Genomic DNA, 23335 nt, shown 5'->3' with positions numbered 1-23335 from the left:
GTGCGCGTCCTTCTGCGTGTGCACAGAAGGATGCCAGAGGGACTTTTGGGTCATAAACCCGGAAGTCCCTCTATCACAAAGGAGAGCTTATACTGGGAGGGACAGCTCTTACCGGGAGAGCTGTCCTAAGCGATTATATAGGTACATACAGGTGACATTATCACCGGCATGTACACCATAATTGCTGGAATGTACAGCATCGCTGATGCGATGCTTAGTACATCCCAACCAGTGTCTGTTATGTAGTAAGTGTAGCCTACAGTGACAACGTAATGAATAACATATAGTAAGCAAAGCTAAAATAAACCTGAATTGCTAGGAATAGTATTAGTGAATGTACATTCTGTATAACACTTGTTTTTGCTTTCATAGTTAGATCCAGCTCCATCAGATCAGTATACTCGGAAGAAACATCTAATGCCTGAAAGTAAGCTAATAACCCTCCTGACATCTATCTATCTTGTGGTAGTTACAGGCTAGCAAGCACTAATTAACCATCTGCTATAGCCCTAGATCTGGGTCAGGATGCACTATCATTAATAAATTGGTTAAACCCAAAAAATGCAGTTTTTGGGGGTATGACCGCATTTCTGATATGCACCAAGCTTCAGAAAGCAAAGCTGTCGCAGCTTTGACCCAATGGGTAACGTTGTTAGATGATATTTCCCAATAGAAGCCTGTGGACTACTTTCCGCACAGTGTGAGTGGGATCCAATCGGCGCACATGCGCAGAGGGACGTCTTGGTCATAAACCCAGAAGTCCCTCACTTGCAAAGGACAGGTCTTATCAGAAGAGCTGTCCTTAGCGATTTTCTTCATGCATACTGGCATTACTAACGCCGGCATGCATGTGATGCCTGGCAGAGCATGCAAAATGTGATGCTTAATGCATCGCACCCCTGGATACAAACATGACTGACATTAGACCTGCTCGTGTAGGAATTAAACTAGCAATCAGTTGGAACTATTAATAAATTGTAACATAAATATAAACTCCTGGCTACTGTATCCAGCCTGAATGTGCAAGGCCCACACTATGCTGTGCTGATATCTGTAAACAAAGGCGAAGCTACCGTAGGTGCAGGGGGTGTGGCTGCTATGGGATTCGAGTCGCATCCCTGGGCCCACCTCCCCTGCAACTAGTGCTCACCTCACACCACAAAACAGTGTTCCCTGTATCAGAGGAGTGCGCTGCCTTTGTTTTCTAACATGGCTGCCAGGTACTAGGACACAAGGAGCGGTTGTTGCCGAAGGCCCAACCTCCGAACTGCGCCTTCTGCACATATGCGTCTTCATCTCCTCTCCATTCACAGCATAAAATGCACCCCTGAGTGTCACGTACAATGGGGGACCCATGAGACCCCCATATTCTACTGCGTCACCACCTCACACTATACTAATATTAATATATACTGCTGCCATCACTGCATTTAAGCAGTACAGTGAGTGTGCACACCTGGTGCATCAGAATACCCTTCAAACCCTTCAAACGCTCCTGGCAACTGGACAATCCATGTAACCTGTGCCTGCTATTAACCATGTGTTTACTTATTCCTGTTTCTTCCTAGTTAATAAACCTTCAGCTTGGTTAAGTCATCTGCCATGTGGACTAATTGGAATGCACACCGCTTGCACCTCCCATTGTAGTGTCTTCTAATACCCTGGAAGGAACAGTCACTTTGCACCTCCCAGCATTCCCTGCGCACAGCCGTTTCTCTCATCACCTAGCGCTGCAGAACACTGTTCCCTGCTTGCAGGATGGACAATGACGTCACACCTCTCAGCATTCCCTGCGCACCAGCGAGGCACTGTGGATGGAGGATCTGGACTCGAGATTCAGCAAAGAATATAGAGAATGTATGGACGGATGGACTGATGGACAACTGACTGAAGGTAAGCTGTGCTTTCATTCACTGTATAGTGATACTGAAGGACCAGTACTTGCATGAAAATCATAATTTCAAGAAAAAAATGTAAAGGATTGGTGGCAGAAAGCACCCCCCTTGGGCAACACTAGGCAAGCTCACGCTGGTAGAGCGCTGCAGAGAGAGTTTTCTCTAGAAGTCTTTCAAAATTTAGCTATGGGGCCCACAAAGTTTTTGCTATGCCCCAGACTGTAAGAAACTTTTTAACATGTTATGCTTACAATGGCTTGGTAATTGCCAGCCTTTGGACATGAGATTCCTTCTCCTTTTGCAATACTAAAGTTATAATACTAAACTTTGCCTAAAAGTTTGTTTCTGTTCACCGATTAGAAAACTTGACATTTTTTATAGGCCACATGGCTGTTATTGGGGAACCTGACACATACATGAGAGGTAATATATACAGTATATATATATATATACATATAGAATTCCAGGGACCAGCACTCCTACACCTAAATGCTACTTGCCAGGGTGCCCTCCAAAAATGAAATCCATACATACTTGGTCTTATCTTCACTTAGAGATAAATAGGCACAGAAGCCAACATCCTTAGATCAACGTTTCAATACTTTACAGAATTTGATGATTCTAGTGAAGATTCTGTAAAGAATTGAAACGTTGATCTAAGGATGTCTGAAGATGGCGTTACCCACTGGGGCGATGCATTCCGGTGCCTAGTACATCTGAGAAATACGGTCAAACCACTTTAAAAAAAAAAGGCATTTTCGGAGGTTTTGCCGCATTTTTCACTTTAGTACATCCTGCCAATTGTGTGTGAAGTAATACCCCTTTCACATCGCGATGCCATGTTGCACCCAGGATTTTGTGTATGGGTGCAACCCGAATGAGATCCCTTTCAGACTGGCTTATTGCTGGGTCGATGACATCATCACCATCACGTGCTGAGTTGGTGTTAGGAGATGAGATCATCTCCAAGCGCAGCTCTTCCTATGCTGTGAACAGGGCCGCCATCAGTGGGGGACTGCCAGGTCTCGAGTCCCGGGCCCGGAGAGAGCAGAGACAGAGGGGGGCCCGGCTGGCTGCGGTGCTGCACTGGCAGCCATAGAGTCAGGGGCAGAACTAGTGCCGCTGCCCGCCAACCTGGTCCCCATTAATTAAATGGTTGGAGCCAGAGCGGCCTGCTTTGGCCGCTCCGACTCCGACAAGACAGACACCCGCCACGGCCAGGCTCCTTGTTATGACACTTCGCGCGTGACGACATAACATCACGTGCGTCATCTCATAACAAGGGGCAGGGCTGCTGGAAGGGATCGAGAGGAGCCGAAGAGGAAAAAGCAAATAAGGTAAGTAAGTGGTGGTGGTTTGGGGGGGGGGGTCAGAAAGAGGCTGACACACACACTGGGGGGGGAGACACTGACACGCTGGGGGGGAGAGAAAGCGGCTGACACACACGCTGGGGGGGAATGAGGATGACACACACGCTGGGGGGGAGAGGATGACACACACGCTGGGGGGGAATGAGGATGACACACACGCTGGGGGGGAATGAGGATGACACACACGCTGGGGGGGAGAGGATGACACACACGCTGGGGGGGAGAGGATTACACACGCTGGGGGGGAAAGAGGATGACACACGCTGGGGGGGAGAGGATGACACACACTGGGGGGGGAGACACTGACACGCTGGGGGGGAGAGAAAGCGGCTGACATACACGCTGGGGGGGAAAGAGGCTGACACACACGCTGGGGGTGATAGGGGCTGACACACACGCTGGGGGGGAGAGGATGACACACACACTGGGGGGGAAGAGGCTGACACACATGCTGGGGGGGAAGAGGCTGACACACGCTGGGGGGGAGAGAAAGCGGCTGACACATACACGCTGAGGGGGGAAAGAGCCAGACACATACACGCTGGGGGGGAAAGAGGCTGACACACACGCTGGGGGGGGAAAGAGGCTGACACATACACACTGGGGGGGAAGAGGTAGACACATACACACTGGGGGGGGGAGAGGCTGACACACACGCTGGGGGGGGAAGAGGCAGACACATACATGCTGGGGGGGGAAGAGGCTGACACACACGCTGGGGGGGGAAAGAGGCTGACACATACACACTGGGGGGGAAGAGGTAGACACATACACACTGGGGGGGGAAGAGGCTGACACACACGCTGGGGGGGAAGAGGTAGACACATACACGCTGGGGGGGGAAGAGGCTGACACACACGCTGGGGGGGGAAGAGGCAGACACATACACTCTGGGGGGGAAAGAGGCTGACACACACTCTGGGGGGGGGAAAGAGGCTGACACACACGCTGGGGGGGAAGAGGTAGACACATACACGCTGGGGGGGGAAGAGGCTGACACACACGCTGGGGGGGGAAGAGGCAGACACATACACGCTGGGGGGAGAAAGAGGCTGACACACACGCTGGGGGGGAAGAGGTAGACACATACACGCTGGGGGGGGGGAGAGGCTGACACACCCGCTGGGGGGGGAAGAGGCAGACACATACACTCTGGGGGGGAATGAGGATGACACACACGCTGGGGGGGAAAGAGGATGACACACACGCTGGGGGGGAAAGAGGATGACACACACGCTGGGGGGGAAGAGGATGACACACACGCTGGGGGGGGAAGAGGCAGACACATACACTCTGGGGGGGAATGAGGATGACACACATGCTGGGGGTAATGAGGATGACACACATGCTGGGGGGGAATGAGGATGACACACATGCTGGGGGGGAATGAGGATGACACACACACTGGGGGGGGAGAGGCTGACACACACGCTGGGGGGGGGAAGAAGCAGACACATACACTCTGGGGGGGAATGAGGATGACACACACGCTGGGGGGGAAAGAGGATGACACACACGCTGGGGGGGAAAGAGGATGACACACACGCTGGGGGGGAATGAGGATGACACACATGCTGGGGGGGAATGAGGATGACACACACGCTGGAGGGGAATGAGGATGACACACATGCTGGGGGGGAATGAGGATGACACACACGCTGGGGGGGAGAGGATGACACACACGCTGGGGGGGAATGAGGATGACACACACGCTGGGGGGGAATGAGGATGACACACACGCTGGGGGGGAGAGGATGACACACACGCTGGGGGGGAGAGGATTACACACGCTGGGGGGGAAAGAGGATGACACACGCTGGGGGGGAGAGGATGACACACACTGGGGGGGGAGACACTGACACGCTGGGGGGGAGAGAAAGCGGCTGACATACACGCTGGGGGGGAAAGAGGCTGACACACACGCTGGGGGTGATAGGGGCTGACACACATGCTGGGGGGGAGAGGATGACACACACACTGGGGGGGAAGAGGCTGACACACATGCTGGGGGGGAAGAGGCTGACACACGCTGGGGGGGAGAGAAAGCGGCTGACACATACACGCTGGGGGGGGAAAGAGCCAGACACATACACGCTGGGGGGGGAAAGAGGCTGACACACACGCTGGGGGGGGAAAGAGGCTGACACATGCACACTGGGGGGGAAGAGGTAGACACATACACACTGGGGGGGGGAGAGGCTGACACACACACTGGGGGGGGGAGAGGCTGACACACACGCTGGGGGGGGAAGAGGCAGACACATACACGCTGGGGGGGGAAAGAGGCTGACACACACGCTAGGGGGGGAAAGAGGCTGACACATACACACTGGGGGGGAAGAGGTAGACACATACACGCTGGGGGGGAAGAGGCTGACACACACGCTGGGGGGGAAGAGGCAGACACATACACGCTGGGGGGGGAAAGAGGCTGACACACACGCTGGGGGGGAAGAGGTAGACACATACACGCTGGGGGGGGGAGAGGCTGACACACCCGCTGGGGGGGGAAGAGGCAGACACATACACTCTGGGGGGGAATGAGGATGACACACACGCTGGGGGGGAAAGAGGATGACACACACGCTGGGGGGGAAAGAGGATGACACACACGCTGGGGGGGAAGAGGATGACACACACGCTGGGGGGGAAGAGGCAGACACATACACTCTGGGGGGGAATGAGGATGACACACATGCTGGGGGGGAATGAGGGTGACACACATGCTGGGGGGGAATGAGGATGACACACATGCTGGGGGGGAATGAGGATGACACACACACTGGGGGGGAATGAGGATGACACATACACTCTGGGGGGGAGAGGCTGACACACACGCTGGGGGGGGAAGAGGCAGACACATACACTCTGGGGGGAATGAGGATGACACACACGCTGGGGGGGAAAGAGGATGACACACACGCTGGGGGGGAAAGAGGATGACACACATGCTGGGGGGGAATGAGGATGACACACACGCTGGGGGGGAATGAGGATGACACACATGCTGGGGGGGAATGAGGATGACACACACGCTGGAGGGGAATGAGGATGACACACATGCTGGGGGGGAATGAGGATGACACACACGCTGGGGGGGAGAGGATGACACACACGCTGGGGGGGAATGAGGATGACACACATGCTGGGGGGGACTGAGGATGACACACACGCTGGGGGGGAGAGGATGACACACACGCTGGGGGGGAGAGGATTACACACGCTGGGGGGGAAAGAGGATGACTCACGCTGGGGGGGAGAGGATGACACACACTGGGGGGGGAGACACTGACACGCTGGGGGGGAGAGAAAGCGGCTGACATACACGCTGGGGGGGAAAGAGGCTGACACACACGCTGGGGGTGATAGGGGCTGACACACACGCTGGGGGGGAGAGGATGACACACACACTGGGGGGGAAGAGGCTGACACACATGCTGGGGGGGAAGAGGCTGACACACGTTGGGGGGGAGAGAAAGCGGCTGACACATACACGCTGGGGGGGGGGAAGAGCCAGACACATACACGCTGGGGGGGGAAAGAGGCTGACACACACGCTGGGGGGGGAAAGAGGCTGACACATACACACTGGGGGGGAAGAGGTAGACACATACACACTGGGGGGGGGGAGAGGCTGACACACACGCTGGGGGGGGAAGAGGCAGACACATACACGCTGGGGGGGGGAAGAGGCTGACACACACGCTGGGGGGGGAAAGAGGCTGACACACACTGGGGGGGAAGAGGTAGACACATACACACTGGGGGGGAAGAGGCTGACACACACGCTGGGGGGGAAGAGGTAGACACATACACGCTGGGGGGGGAAAGAGGCTGACACACACGCTGGGGGGGGAAAGAGGCTGACACACACGCTGGGGGGGAAGAGGTAGACACATACACGTTGGGGGAGGAAGAGGCTGACACACACGCTGGGGGGGGAAGAGGCAGACACATACACGCTGGGGGGGGAAAGAGGCTGACACACACGCTGGGGGGGAAGAGGTAGACACATACACGCTGGGGGGGGAGAGGCTGACACACCCTCTGGGGGGGTAAGAGGCAGACACATTCACTCTGGGGGGGAATGAGGATGACACACACGCTGGGGGGGAAAGAGGATGACACACACGCTGGGGGGGAAAGAGGATGACACACACGCTGGGGGGGAAAGAGGATGGCACGCACGCTGGGGGGGAAGAGGATGACACACACGCTGGGGGGGGAAGAGGCAGACACATACACTCTGGGGGGGAATGAGGATGACACACATGCTGGGGGGGAATGAGGATGACACACATGCTGGGGGGGAATGAGGATGACACACATGCTGGGGGGGAATGAGGATGACACACACACTGAGGGGGAGAGGATGACACATATACTCTGGGGGGGAGAGGCTGACACACACGCTGGGGGGGGGAAGAGGCAGACACATACACTCTGGGGGGGAATGAGGATGACACACATGCTGGGGGGGAAAGAGGATGACACACACGCTGGGGGGGAAAGAGGATGACACACATGCTGGGGGGGAATGAGGATGACACACACGCTGGGGGGGAATGAGGATGACACACATGCTGGGGGGGAATGAGGATGACACACACGCTGGAGGGGAATGAGGATGACACACATGCTGGGGGGGAATGAGGATGACACACACGCTGGGGGGGAATGAGGATGACACACACGCTGGGGGGGAATGAGGATGACACACACGCTGGGGGGGAGTGAGGATGACACACACGCTGGGGGGGAGAGGATGACACACACGCTGGGGGGGAGAGGATGACACACGCTGGGGGGGAAAGAGGATGACACACACGCTGGGGGGGAGAGGATGACACACGCTGGGGGGGAGAGGATGACACACGCTGGGGGGGGAAAGAGGATGACACACATGCTGGGGGGGAATGAGGATGACACACACGCTGGGGGGGAGTGAGGATGACACACACGCTGGGGGGGAGAGGATGACACACACGCTGGGGGGGAGAGGATGACACACGCTGGGGGGGAAAGAGGATGACACACACGCTGGGGGGGAGAGGATGACACACGCTGGGGGGGAGAGGATGACACACGCTGGGGGGGAAAGAGGATGACACACATGCTGGGGGGGAAAGAGGATGACACACACGCTGGGGGGGAAAGAGGATGACACACACCCAGGGGGGGAGAGGATGACACACGCTGGGGGGGAAAGAGGATGACACACACGCTGGGGGGGAAAGAGGATGACACACACGCTGGGGGGGAAAGAGGATGACACACATGCTGGGGGTGGGGGGGGAGAGGCTGACATACTGGGGCTGGGACACACTGGGGGGAAGAACAAGGCAGAGACACTGGGGATGGAGGGAAAATGAGACAGAAACGCTGGTGCTGGGACACACACTGGGGCTGGGAGGGGAATGAGGCTGACACGCTGGCGCTGGGTGGGAAAGAGGCTGACACATGCTGGGGCTGGACAGACTGGATTTACTGACTGGGGGGGTAGTGAGGGGTGGTGAAAAAACAAGGCTGGGCAGCAGGACAGACACTGTATTTTATTACTGGGGTGGAGTGAGGGCTGGTGAAAAAATGTTGTGGTGCGGGGTGCCAGGAAAGGGGGGGCAGGCGTGTACGCAGGTGGGGTTTGCCAAGCTAGCACTTCCTCCTACAGTTAAGGGGCCCTGGGCTGCAGATTCCAAGCGGACTAGCCGTCCGCATGGAGTCTGCTGAAAATGCCCTCCAAAAATGGCTGCCACCTAGGAGGAGACAGACACTAGAGTTGCTACTTGATCTCTGGTGTTTGTCAGGGAACACAGCTCTGGAAGTGCCTGGAATGCTGAAGCCACCAGGAGAACAAGCAGAAAGAAATGCATCTTCTCCTGTATAATCCCTGACAATGAGCATGAAACCCCTGGCAATGAGCAGGAGACCCCTAACAACGAGCATGAAACCCATGGCAACGAGCATGAGACCCCTGGCAATGAGCATGTAAACCCATAGCATAAAACCCCTGACAATGAGCATAAAACCCCTGACAACGAGCATGAAACCCCTAGCAACGAGCATGAAACCCCTAGCAACGAGCGTGATACCCCTGGCAACGAGCATGAGACCCCTGACAATGAGCGTGAGACCCCTGACAATGAGCATGAGACCCCTGGCAACAGCATGAGACCCCTGGCAAAAAGCATGTAAACCCATAGCATAATACCATTGGCAACGAGCATGAGACCCCTGGCAACGAGCATGAGACCCCTGGCAACGAGCATGAAACCCCTGGCAACAAGCAGGTAATTGACAAGTAATTTGAAGCCTTACTGTGGGGCATAAAATGGTGTTAGGGACATAACTATATGTGGCATAATGTGTAATGGGCTGTACAGTGTGTAGCATCATGTGTACTGGGCATTAGTATAAGGAGGAAAAATTATAATGTAAACTGTCTATGAGGGGTGGAGGCGCATTTTTTAACAGTCCGCACTGGGAGCCAAATTGCCTAGAAATGGGCCTGCATTAGTATTAGCAAAATGCCATGGCGGGGAGGGCGCCAAAAACTGGCAGGTGGCGAGCAAAATGTTAAGTGCACAATTTCTCCATCTAAACGTGACCTCTGTAGCTGTGGCTCTGAATTTGAGAAAACAGCAGCTCTCACTAATGACCCCACAACACCCCCATAACATGCCCATGAGACATTCTTTTTGCGTTCAGTTCAGGTCACCGCCCAGGAACGCCCATCACTCCACCGCTCCATTTGCAATACCATCTGATCTGATCGCACCAGCATCATTGTGCGTACACTCAGGGTAACACATTTGCCGTACTGGCTTTCTGAAGTTCTAGCACATGTGCAGTTGCTACAAATCACATTGTGCAAGTTTTATGCCCAGATGCCTTGTTATTTATATTATTTATATTATTTATATTATTTATATTAAAACAATTGAAGTACACAATAAAGTGTACATTGCAGGCTTATTCTGGTTAGACTTTTTTGTCATTGGCTCTATAACTAATTATTTGGAAACCCCCCCTTTCAAAATCCTGCGTTTGCCACTGGGGGGCCCAAAGCATATTCTTGCACCTGGGCCCACCACTCTCTAGTTCCGCCACTGCATTAGAGTAGTGATAGTGCCTGCTGCATTAATTTACAATTGTAAATACGGTGCTGGCCACGAGCCAGCCGGAGCTCGCGGACCTGCAGCCAATCAGGAGCGTTAGCTCCTGATTGGCTGCCGGCCCGAGAGTTTTGATTGGATGGCACCGGGCGCAAGCCAACCAAAGCTCCCGGACCGGAAGCCAATAAGTAGCGGGTCCTGCAACTGGTGAAATGCCGGTGGGTGCAGCAATCATCCTGATATGCCATCAGCGCTGATCCCGGCTGCCAACTGAAGAAGCTCAAACCAGGTACTACATAGTGCCTGACCATGCCCTGTGCTCCTCCTCCTGTTCCAGCTAGCCGTCCCTACCCTGTCCTCCCCTCTCTGCCCTGAGCCTCCCCAGCTAGTTCAGCCAGCCTTCCCTGTACCTCTCTTAGTCTAGACAGCATTCCCTGCCATGCCCCACTCCAGACAGCCCTCCCGGCCCTGTGCGTCTCCCCCCTAGTCCTGCCAGCCGTCACTGTCCTGCCCCCCCTCTCAGCCCTGAGCCTATCACCCCCCCCCCCCCCCCCCCAGTACAGTCAGACTTTCCTGGCTTTTTTTATGTGGGTCTAGCTTTGTCAACATATTTTGTGTGGTTACGGCTTCTTTATATATATAAATCCATCCCCTCCCTCTACTTTGTCAGTACCGGGCCCCACAATTTTTGATGGCAGTCCTGGCTGTGAATGAGACCTAGATCGCATCAAAATGCCGGGTTGAAATGCTGGGTTGCTCGACCCGGGTTATTTCAACCCATTCACACTGCACAGTAACCCAGGATTATTGTTGGCAGTGTAAAAGGGATACATGTAATAATATCCCCCTCACATTGCTGACTATGGGCCTGATTCAGAGTTGCTGTGTGATAATATGCTAATATAGCAGCAGTCGATCACAGAGGTGGCAGTATGCCTCTATTTATACAAGACGCCTCCTGCCAGTTTCTGTAATCCACTGCTGCATCCAAGGATGCAGCATCGGATCACTCTGCGTGAACATCGATCATCTAAGTAACCCTCAGGTTACTTAGGATGGCCGGTGTTTTCACGCTGCCCGAGCCAGTGAAGCTGCTTTGGAAGATGCAGACACTAGCCTCGGCACACCATTCCTCCAATATCTGGGACGCTGGCAGTCACCGTCCCTTACCTGCAGATCCTGAGCATCAGCAAACGTCCCGACGCCGGCATCCCGACAGGGTTAGCATACCCTTGTTGGTCGGTATGCTAACCCTCCCCTTCTCCCTACCCTATCCCTAACCCTCCCTCCCTGGTGCCTAACCCTAACCTCCCCCTTCCCACACCCTAAACCTAACCCTCCCCTTTTAGTGCCTAACCCTAATGCTGCCCCTAGTGTCTAACCCTAACCCCTAAACCTAAATCTAACCCTCCGCCCATCCCCGCTACTTACCTCCAGTAATGTAAGCGTCGACATCCTGACCGCCGAGATGCCGAACGCATCTTCTATCTATCTATCTATCTATCTATCTCTCTATCTATCTCTCTTTCTATCTATCCATCTATCTATACACCTAACCGATAAATCTGCAGATTGACTGATCTGCAAATATAGCTGCAGACTGTGCAGAACATATGTTCTACATACAGACTGCCTGATTCGTTGTGACTGACATCACAACTGGCCGGGCATTTACATGCGCCCACCCAATTTAGCTGTCAATCACCATCAGACCATGCAGCCAGGGCCATTGAGAGCCTGGCCGCGCCCGGGAAATAGAGAGGGCATGGCCTAATCGTGGGAGGCATGGCCCCGCCCCCTTGGAAAAAAAATAACTAATCATCACTGCAACAGCCGCGAGCAGTCTCACACAGCAGCCCAGCACAAGCTGTGTGCTGAGTTGCTGTGAGGGAGGGGGGGCGACACCGGGCCCCGCCGGGCCCCTCTAGCAAGCCCCGGGTAAACTGTACCCGCTCCCCCCCCTCTCGGCGCCCATGCATGCAGCAAGTGTGCAGGCGATCGGCTGACTGCCCGTAAATATAGGCCCTGATTCAGAGCCAGACGCTCTTTCAGAGCGCTCGCTCTGAATCAGGGCGGCTTTTTTTGGGGGGGAGCGGGCCTCCTGGCCGCTCGCTAAGCTGTGGGTGACCAACCACAGCTTTTGCGAGCAGCCAGGTGATGGTCGCGATGGTCGCGACCATCGGGCTTGTGACGAGACCCTTGTGGTAGGGTCTCATTCCCGCAAGCCCCAGTGAGCTTCCTGCTCTAATAGAGCCGGAAGCTCACTACTGACATCACGAGTGATGTCAGTAGGGCCGCCCACAATCGGCAGGCGTTCCTTCAGGAACGCCTCCGTTTGGTCAGCCACCCCCCCCCCCCTCCCCGCCTACAAAACAGGGCGAGCTGTCGATCAACATCGACAGCCGCCCCTTTTGGATGCGAGCACCAAAGCAAGTGATTTCTCGCTCGCTCCGGGGCTCGCTCACGAGCAGTGCACATGCCGTGCGTGCACACTGCCCGGCCATCGACACGCTTGCGAGCTGGTCTGAATCAGGCCCATAGTACGGTGAGCAGATATATCTGCCATCAGCTGTGCAGCACAGCCGAAGCGATATATCTGTGGACGACATCGTTCACATACATATCACTGGTACAAACTGGTCGACGCACACACAATATATTTGCCGATCAATTGATCGCCCAATATATTTGACAGTGTGTACCCAGCATGTCTATCTATCTATCTATCTATCTATCTATCTATCTATCTATCTATCTGTAGTTGCAGGTAGGTAGCGCTAGTCAGCCACCTTTTAAAGCCCTGGATGCGTGATCATTCCCTACAGGATAAGAATAGGTGTGACCACACCTATATGTAGCCCATTAGGGTATAATGTATATGACAGTCAATCTGAATATATTTTCAAAGCACTAACACACACATATTGTTATACTCTGCTCAGAAGAAAAATGCTTTTAATCCTAACAACATTCTGGATTGATTCTTGAATCAGTGGCGTAACTAGAGCTGGGTCCAGTGGGACACGTGCCCTGGGCGCCACCAGCCAGCGTCCAGGTCAGTGCAGACCACCGCATTGACCTGGACGGCGGCAGCCCCCCTTACAGCCAGGTCCAACAGTGGCACTATACACTAAAACAAACTCACCATCGACGGGGCACTACTACTGGGGTCACTGTATAAGGGGCACTACTACTGGGGTCACTGTATAAGGGGCACTACTACTGGGGTCACTGTATAAGGGGCACTACTACTGGGGGCACTACATAAGGGGCACTCCTGGGGGCACTGCATAAGGGGCACTCCTGGGGCACTGCATAAGGGGCACTCCTGGGAGCACTGTATAAGGGGCACTACTACGTGGGATACTGCATAAGGGGCACTACTACTGGGGACACTGCATAAGGAGCACTACAGGGGGCATTGCATAAGGGGCACTACTACAAGGGGCACTGCATAAGGTGCACTACTACTGGGGGCACTGCATAAGGGGCACTACTACTGAGGGCACTGCATAAAGTGCACTACTACTGGGGGCACTGCATAAGGAGCACTACTACTGGGGACACTGCCTAAGGGGCACTACTACTGGGGACACTGCCTAAGGGGCACTACTACTGGGGACACTGCCTAAGGGGCACTACTACTGGGGACACTGCCTAAGGGGCACTACTACTGGGGACACTGCATAAGGGGCACTACTACTGGGGACACTGCCTAAGGGGCACTACTACTGGGGACACTGCCTAAGGGGCACTACTACTGGGGGCACTGCATAAGAGGAACTACTACTGGGGGCACTGCATAAGGAGCACTACTACTGGGGACACTGCCTAAGGGGCACTACTACTGGGGACACTGCATAAGGGGCACTACTACTGGGGACACTGCATAAGGAGCACTACTACTGGGGACACTGCCTAAGGGGCACTACTACTGGGGACACTGCATAAGGGGCACTACTACTGGGGGCACTGCATAAGAGGTACTACTACTGGGGGCACTGCATAAGAGGAACTACTACTGGGGCACTGCATAAGGGGCACTACTACTAGGGGCATTGCATAAGGGGGCACTACTAATGGGGGCATTGCATAAGGTGCATATGGAATGGAAACAAATGTTCCCAGAGTTACGAGAAATGGTGGCGTGTCATGTTGACAAGCCTCCATTTTTCATTGGCCACGCCCCTTGTGGCATGTGTCCAATCCCACCTTTTTTGGCGCACACGCACACAGTTGTGGGGGCGCTATTTTTCATCTTGCCCTGGGCGCCAAATACCCTAGTTACGCCTATTCTCCTATTCCCCGCTCCTGTCTTATGTGCTCCCAGTCCCCATCTCCGGTCACTATATTTACCCTGCAGCGGGTTCTATTTAATAATTTGATGTGGAAATTGCCAAAAATGAATTCACTGACTTTGGCTACTACTGGGGGCACTACATAAGGGGCACTCCTGGGGCACTGCATAAGGAGCACTACAGGGGGCATTGCATAAGGGGCACTACTACAGGGGCACTGCATAAGGTGCACTACTACTGGGGGCACTGCATAAGGGGCACTACTACTGAGGGTACTGCATAAAGTGCACTACTACTGGGGGCACTGCATAAGGAGCACTACTACTGGGGACACTGCCTAAGGGGCACTACTACTGGGGACACTGCCTAAGGGGCACTACTACTGGGGACACTGCCTAAGGGGCACTACTACTGGGGACACTGCATAAGGGGCACTACTACTGGGGGCACTGCATAAGAGGAACTACTACTGGGGGCACTGCATAAGGAGCACTACTACTGGGGACATTGCCTAAGGGGCACTACTACTGGGGACACTGCATAAGGGGCACTACTACTGGGGACACTGCCTAAGGGGCACTACTACTGGGGACACTGCATAAGGGGCACTACTACTGGGGGCACTGCATAAGAGGTACTACTACTGGGGGCACTGCATAAGGGGAACTACTACTGGGGGCACTGCATAAGAGGAACTACTACTGGGGCACTGCATAAGGGGCACTACTACAGGGGGCATTGCATAAGGGCACTACTACAGTGGACATTGCATAAGGGGCACTACTACTAGGGGCATTGCATAAGGGGGCACTACTAATGGGGGCATTGCATAAGGTGCATATGGAATGGAAACAAATGTTCCCAGAGTTACGAGAAATGGTGGCGTGTCATGTTGACAAGCCTCCATTTTTCATTGGCCACGCCCCTTGTGGCATGTGTCCAATCCCACCTTTTTTGGCGCACACGCACACAGTTGTGGGGGCGCTATTTTTCATCTTGCCCTGGGCGCCAAATACCCTAGTTACGCCTATTCTCCTATTCCCCGCTCCTGTCTTATGTGCTCCCAGTCCCCATCTCCGGTCACTATATTTACCCTGCAGCGGGTTCTATTTAATAATTTGATGTGGAAATTGCCAAAAATGAATTCACTGACTTTGGCTATTATTTGGTTATACCAGAAATAATTCCCAAATGTACTCTGATCAGTAATACTTAATACCAGTCCATTATCTGACATGTTAATACTGTCCTGAAGCATTAGATAAATCAGTGGAGATCACTCTGCAATGTAGCCCCAAAGAAAAATGGCTAGCTTTACTCACTCTTTAGTATTCAACCAGTTTCATTTTTGTAATCACCCATTTATTTAGTAATTTTGCAACTATAAATAGTTTTTTTTCATAACCCACACTTGTTTTGTTTTGCTGCTGATTTCTACAAATGTAACGTGTAACGTGTTAAAGAACTGTTTATTGAACTAAATATGTGGTCAATCTTGCTTTCTGTTTTGAGATAGTTCCCAGAGATACTGTATATAGACACTTCAGGCAAGGGTGTACAAAAGGAGCTATGTAAGTGGTTACAATAATTGTGCTAAAACTGCATTTTTGCAGCTTTAGTGAAATTTGACTAAGCAGCTACATTCAATTCAACAGACAAACTGGGTCAGACCCTTTCAAGCACAAGAAGGACCCGGGTGAACTCGTCATGTTCCCGCAAATTCCAGAGATTTTGGCAATGTCTGAAGGGGTATTAACGGACATCTGTGCTCCTACCATGAGGCAACTTGAGAACTCAGAAAGCAGGAAAAAGGGGATTGTTGGGAAGAGAAGGAATAATTCTGCAGTGCACTAAGCTGCCTGTTATAATATATTTACTCCATACTTGACAGAAAAGAAATATGCCCGCGCTCGGTTTTACCCATATCATACATGGTACCAGCAGCATGGCCATATTAATGCCATAAATGTATACAAAACAGAAAAACTTTTGCTATCGGCGCTAACAATAATATACTGCAAATTTATGTGTGTGCAGCAAATAAAACAAAGGGGATTTTGTCATGATTTGATCAAAGCATTTAAGCCTGTAGCCCAGCATCAAGGGACCCCATTTTTCTGCAGATCCCTAACACTAGCATATATGCCCAGCACCTCCTAGATACAGAGGGACACATCTATACAGGGGCTGGAGTTGCTGTTTGTTTTAGTACACTCTGGGGGCAATTCAATCCTTTTTTATGTTGTGGTAACTAATTGGCAATGTTGCAATTCAGTTGTTTTGGGCGCCCATTAATTATCTCCCTCTTCACGGGTAATTAGACCAGGTTTAGCCGTGTAAAACTGCTAAACCCGTCTAAACTACCATTTGGGCACCCTGTCCAGAAATAATCGCACTAACCAGGATTAATCACACATTTCTGCTTACCTCCTCAGGAGGGGCAGAAATGCAGGCACCAGCTAGCTCAGGGATGGTGGTGAGGGGCAGAGGATGAGTCTGAGGGCAGAGGATGGGGCTGGGGGCTAAGGATGGTGGTGAGGGGCAGAGGATAGGGCTGGGAGCTGAGGGCCTGATTCAGACCCGGACGCTATCAGCCGTTCGCTCGTACGCATTCGATTGTTTTAAACCACGCATGTGTCCGGTTCTCATTGCGCATGTGTGGCCGGATCATTGCGGTCATTTTTCGTTCGCTCGTATACACAGCGAACAGGAAGTGACCTATGTCATTTGATTGACAGAATGTTCTGTTTATGGGTGGTAACGGGGGTGGAGATGAGAAAACGCAGGCGTGGCAAGCCGTTTTTTGGGCATACATGTATTATCTTGTGCGAACGTCCAATGTGGACGCTATTTTGTACACGTCACTGTGTGATCCAGTTTCCATTATGACTGCTCGTTCAGCTTGTGGTAGGGTATTGGATCTCGCAAAGACGATGGTCTCTTCGTAGCTCCCTTAGCTAATCGATGTTTTGCTATTCTCCTTTACAAGACACAAGACCAATCACCTAATAATTGGATCACTTGCGAGAAGGTGATTTGCAATGGCCAGGCTATATTAGCTAAATTTGGAACGCATGTTGTGTTCCTATTTGTTTGTTTTTAGAAATCACAGCAATCCCAAAATAAATGTTTTAATAAAGGTAAAAATGTTAGATGTTTTTCTTGTATTCCGTACGCATGTTGTTGTCAGATATTTTTATGGTTTTAAAAAGCCTAACACCTTGTTTTTTTTTGTTTTTTGTTTTTTTTAAAAAGCACAACACCTTTTTTTTGTTTTGTTTTTAAAAAGCCCAACACCTTTTTTTAATTTTTTTTATTTACATTTTTTGTAAAAGCCAGAAAGACAATCAGCTACTAATTGCTTGGCTTGTGTTATTATTTACTTACCTGTTACCTTTTGTTTTTTAACTTAAACATTTTTTTAAGTATATGACCTTTGTTAAGTATTTAATTTTGTTTGTTACAGTCCCTTTTAGCCATTTCATAATGAATTAGACAATTTTTCTTGGGTTATTGTTTTTTTATTTGGAAATAAATAAATGTTCACATTTTTTTTTTAAAAAGTGTAATTTTACAGTCCCAATATTTTTTATGGGACTTCAAATATATAAAGTAATGATACAAAAATAAAAAAATTCACAAGAAAGGAGAGGGAGGTTTTGAGGTGCAAAAATATGAGGCAAACACAGAGATGGAACGTGGGGAAATTTGCCAGTGCTGTCAACGCCTTCTCCCCCGCTAGGCTTGATGCTGGAGGGAGCATGACTTTGTCCGTCTGGTCGAACGCCTTGCCTGGCCAGAGGTAGCTGGTGTTTCCTCTGGCCTAGGCATATGGCTAGGCACATTTGGAGGATTGTCCGATGTTGTGCGAGAGGTGGAGGGTCCTGATGTTCCGGCAGGAAGGAAGGCCGGCTCCAACATGCGCAGGTGGACGAGCTGCTCCAGGGCATTAGCTAGTCTGACATTGGCGCAGCATTTTACTCCAGGGCGTCCACCAGCCATAGCAGTTTGGCGTCCATACTCCACAGAATCTCTGTGTTTTGATCCGTTTTCTCATTGAGATCTGAGAGAAGGGCCACTGACTGCGAGGGGGAAGGCCCTGGACTGTCCGCCACAGGGTCCCCAGACGGAAATACTGCTTCCTCCCCTGCGGAGCCAGCAGATCTACTGCAGCCAAAACTCAGTTCTGGAGCACACTCGTCCTCTTCTGTGCCTGTGTGAAAAAGAGAGATCATACAAATATTAGTACATTTTTAAGTTTTCCAAAAACAGAAAAAAAAACAGTTTTATCTCAATGACCTGCATGTGGAGCCGCAAAGTCTGGCATGTCTGTGTCCATGTTGGACATGCCAAACACCTCCTCTTCCTGCACACACCCCTGTGCCAGCTCCTCCAAATCGGTCAGCTCCAGTGACACAGGGGTTGACCCACCACCTGTCCCCTCTGCATGCCTAGCCCTATCAGCCAACTTTTGCTTTAGCCAATATTTGAAGTCACTCCATCTGTTGGTAAAAAAAGTTATTTTAGATTTGAAATGTTCCTCCACATTTTGGGACTTAGGTGAGAGCATTTACGTACCGGCGTTTGACCTCTTTGGTTGAACGGACAAAGTCACCAACCCCATTGACAGCACTGGCTATGTCCTCCCACAGTTTCCATCTCTGGCTTGCACCCATATTTCGTGGCACCTGTGCCAGGTTGTCAATACAGTTTTGCACCAAAACCTCCATCTCCTTTCTAGTGAATTGCGGCTGCCATTTTCTTTTACTCCTGGCCTGGGTATTAGGCCCTGCAGCCTCCTCATTGTCTGTCTCCACACCTTACGAAAAAAAAATATATATTTTTTAATTTTTACTTTTTTTTATTTTTTTTGGGTTGCTAACTTTCATTTTGGAGCTACTTACTTTGTTGTCTGGGATTTTGGCTTTGATCCTGTTCTGTGGACATGATTCAATCCTTGAATTCAGCAGACCCATTGTGTGCTCTCGTGACGTTTTTATAGATGCGTGTGCATTATACGGGCGCATCTATTGAGCGTCATTGATTTGAGCGGGAAAGTTAGGTCTATTTAAGGCTTTTTTGTGGCCTTGTTTCGGGGTGGGTTGATAGAAGTGGTTGGTGGATGTTGGATTTGAGGAGTTGTTTGTGAAGGTGTTGTGGAGAGTTGCTGAGTTGTCAAGTGTTATTTTTTTGGTTCGCATTTTTGCGTTTTGGTACTAATCCTTTTTTTTTGGTTTTTGAGGTGTTTGTTGGTTCGCTTTTTTTAATTTCATTTTTGTAAAAATTTTTTATAATTTTTTATTTTAATATTTTTTTTTTTCTATATATTTCAGGTTTTTTTTGCTTTCCCTTTTATCTCCTTTCGTTTGGTGGACTACATTTCTACTTTCGGGCTCGTCTTTGTACGGTAAGTGTTTATTGAGATACATTAGACCTTGTTTATTGTTAACATTTATCATGTTTTTTTAATGGATCTCATTATGCATTCTTTTTTTATTTTTGCCCAAATGAATATTTGTCCATCAAAAATGCGAAATGTCTTGCGTATATTTTGCACATCTCCTGTCTGTGGCGTTAGCGTACCATTTAGCGGTCTTTTTTGCCCTCTATTGCGTATATTTTGCACATCTCCTGTCTGTGGCGTTAGCGTACCATTTAGCAGTCTTTTTTGCCCTCTATTGCGTATATTTTGCACATCTCCTGTCTGTGGCGTTAGCGAACATTGGATTCATAGAATAAAATCAGACACTAACAACATCTGTGTAGTGTATGCATTCTTTATATTTTGGGCTTAGGCTTTTATTTTTATAATTTGTTGTTTTTACTTATGTGAATTCTAATTCATAGGTTTTCTTCAAGATGTCACTACCGAACCCTGTAAGATTCTTCTTAATGTGTCAAAAAGATAAGTATATTTTCTTGTTTTTAGATTTTAAAAAATTAACTACATTGTCTAACATTTCAGATTGATGTTGGGCAAATTATAGTGGCAATGGTCCACGACCCCGACCAACCTGAACATCCTCCTAGGTGTAGGCATCGTAGGCGTGCAAGGCCCCATATATTTAGAACATGTGTCACCCTTTTTGGAATGCCTGATGATGTGGTTTTACGGCGGTATCGCCTACCACCCCAAATCATCCTAGACACTCTTTCATTAATAGAGAGTGATCTTGAAAGGCAAATTAACAATCCAACAGCAATACCACGCAGTTAATGTCGGTGTTACATTTTTGCGCCTCAGGATCCTTCCAGACCACAGTTGGGATTGTTGCAGGCATTTCCCAATCCTCCTTTTCAAGGATCCTGAGGGCGGTCATGGATGCCCTGTTTAACCACCTACATAATTTTATTAAGATGCCATTGGATATGGGTTCCCTTAATGTGGTGAAGCAGAATTTTTACCAAATTGCAGGCTTCCCACATATCATAGGGGTTGTGGACGGCACTCACATACCACTTCAGCCACCAGCAGCGCTGGAGGCCATATTTAGGAACTGTAAGCACTTTCATTCGATGAATGTAATGGTGGTATGTGATGCCTCCCTCCAGATCCTGTCCCTGAATGCCAAATATCCAGGAAGAGCACATGATTCATTTGTCATCCGGCAATCAGGGCTTTGGCACAAATTAAACAACCTACAAGCTGGTGACGTGTGGCTTCTGGGTAAGTAGTACCCCTAATTTTTTAAGCAAACACTGTTGACTTAGAAGTGGTACTGAATGCTTGTTTTTTTTCACAGGAGACAGTGGTTACCCTTGCACGCCCTGGCTGCTCACTCCTTATTTGGTTCCCACACCAGGGCCACAAACTCAATATAATTCCGCACTTACTGCCACCAGGCAGGTGGTGGAGCATTGTATCAGCCTTTTAAAAGGCCGATTTTGATGCCTCCACCGCTCTGGTGGCGACCTCATGTATTTGCCGGCTATGGTTTCCAAAATTGTGGTCCTGTGTGGGATATTTCACAACATCGCCATAAGGAGTGGTGTCCCAATGCAGCCAGAGGATGCCTTGCCTGAGGATGGCCCCCCCGAGGTTGGTCGGAGGAGAGTGTCAGGGGGGGCCATACGTGATGATGTTGTTTCCCGCTTTTTCAGGTATTTGCATTTCCTTGGTTTTACATTTGTTGACATTGTGAAGACTGAAAATTATGTGTGTTTACTATCCTATGTTTCAAATTTTAACCTTATTTTTTAATTTTTTTTTATTTTTGGAAAAACCAAACAACAACCTTCTTACTTCCTGAAAATGCTCACCTGTGACATTAATGACTCCAAATTGACCTTTACACCTGGACAAATGTGTTTCTTATGTGATTTTGGGACAACATGTTGGCATGCACCATCTTCAAGCAGTTCTTGATTTTTTTTTGGCAATTCTTTGTGTGTATTTGCTTTGTATTATGATAATTTGTATAATAAACTACTTTTAAAATTATTTGTTTTTGGTTACCAGAAAAACCAGCAAATGGACAGTACCTTTTAACTTAATTTACCAGGGCATTTTTAATAAATGTAACTTTTTTGGGCAAAACATTTTTAAAAACAACATAACAATTAACAACATTTTTGCATAGTTGGGCCTACCTTTTTTTGTTTTTTTATAATTATTATGGGAGTTGCATGGATATTTTTGACGAACTTAAATAACTACATAAGGTATTTTTTTATAAACATTATGGAGTTAATGTCATTTGGACAAATTCTTGGAATGTACAAATATGTCTTTAAAGTATGGGAAACCACATTTTTTAATATTAAAGATTTACTTTTAAAGAATACTTACTCCAAAAAATTCATATGCCACATTGTTTGCATTTTCATATGCAAAATCCATAAACCAAAATGTTTACACCCAAAAATTTGGGAAAAAATGACCTTGTGAGCTAATTTTGGAGATAATAAATGAGATTGGTTTAAACAAACAGCTTTTATTAACCAAAGAAAAAAACATAATAAATTAATGTCTCAAAAAAACAATCAAATGGTCCATTGCGACCATCAGCTGGACCAAATGTCCCCTCATTGCCATTATCTGGCACAAAATGGCTTGATCCCGCATCCTTGGGTCTGTAGAAAGAGAAATATGAGTTTCATAAAAATGTGAATTTTTTAACAAATACATACTAGAAAAACAGGATTATTTACAGTTAAATAAAGTTTACATACCATGCTAATTTTGTGGCAAAACTATAGTGGTCACATAAATTTGCCTACATTACCAATTGTCAACAAAACAAAAAAAACATGAACATGAGAATAGTGTTTGGAAAAATCACTTTGGGATCTTAATTAATCCTTACACCACTTGTATATTTATTTTATTGTAGAAATGTAAACAAAAACAATGAAACTTGTATTTGTCTCTGGCATATGTGGTTATTGTAAAGTTTATTTTGTTTAGAAAGATGAATAAATTGTTCAAAAATTTAGTTTAAAAAAAAAATTTTCAAAGAAATAAAAATGCTTTTTTACTAAATTTAATAAAAAAAAGAGCAAAATTTTTGGAAAAATAGCACCCAAAATAAACAAAAAATAACCCAAATATGGACTGCCCTTAGATTGTAAGCAGGGATACAACAGTGTATGCTTATAGGGCACATTTTTAAACAATTGCAAACAACCACTAAAAAATACCTGCACGTTCAGGGCCAGGT

General features: G+C 49.4%; 1 long non-coding RNA gene across 1 annotated transcript; it reads left to right on the top strand.

Annotated features, from left to right (window-relative positions):
* Nucleotides 1-1614: 1614 nt before the first annotated feature.
* LOC148538746 (uncharacterized) lies at nt 1615-21762 on the top strand. The gene is made up of 4 exons (XR_015871552.1): nt 1615-1893; nt 20009-20082; nt 20523-21342; nt 21419-21762. It is a non-coding gene; the product is annotated as an uncharacterized LOC148538746 (long non-coding RNA).
* Nucleotides 21763-23335: the final 1573 nt, after the last annotated feature.

This window comes from Taudactylus pleione, unplaced genomic scaffold (genome assembly GCF_031769625.1).
Source record: "Taudactylus pleione unplaced genomic scaffold, aTauple2 ptg000037l, whole genome shotgun sequence".
Lineage (NCBI taxonomy): Eukaryota > Metazoa > Chordata > Amphibia > Anura > Myobatrachidae > Taudactylus > Taudactylus pleione.
This window is presented reverse-complemented; position numbering and strand designations above follow the sequence as displayed.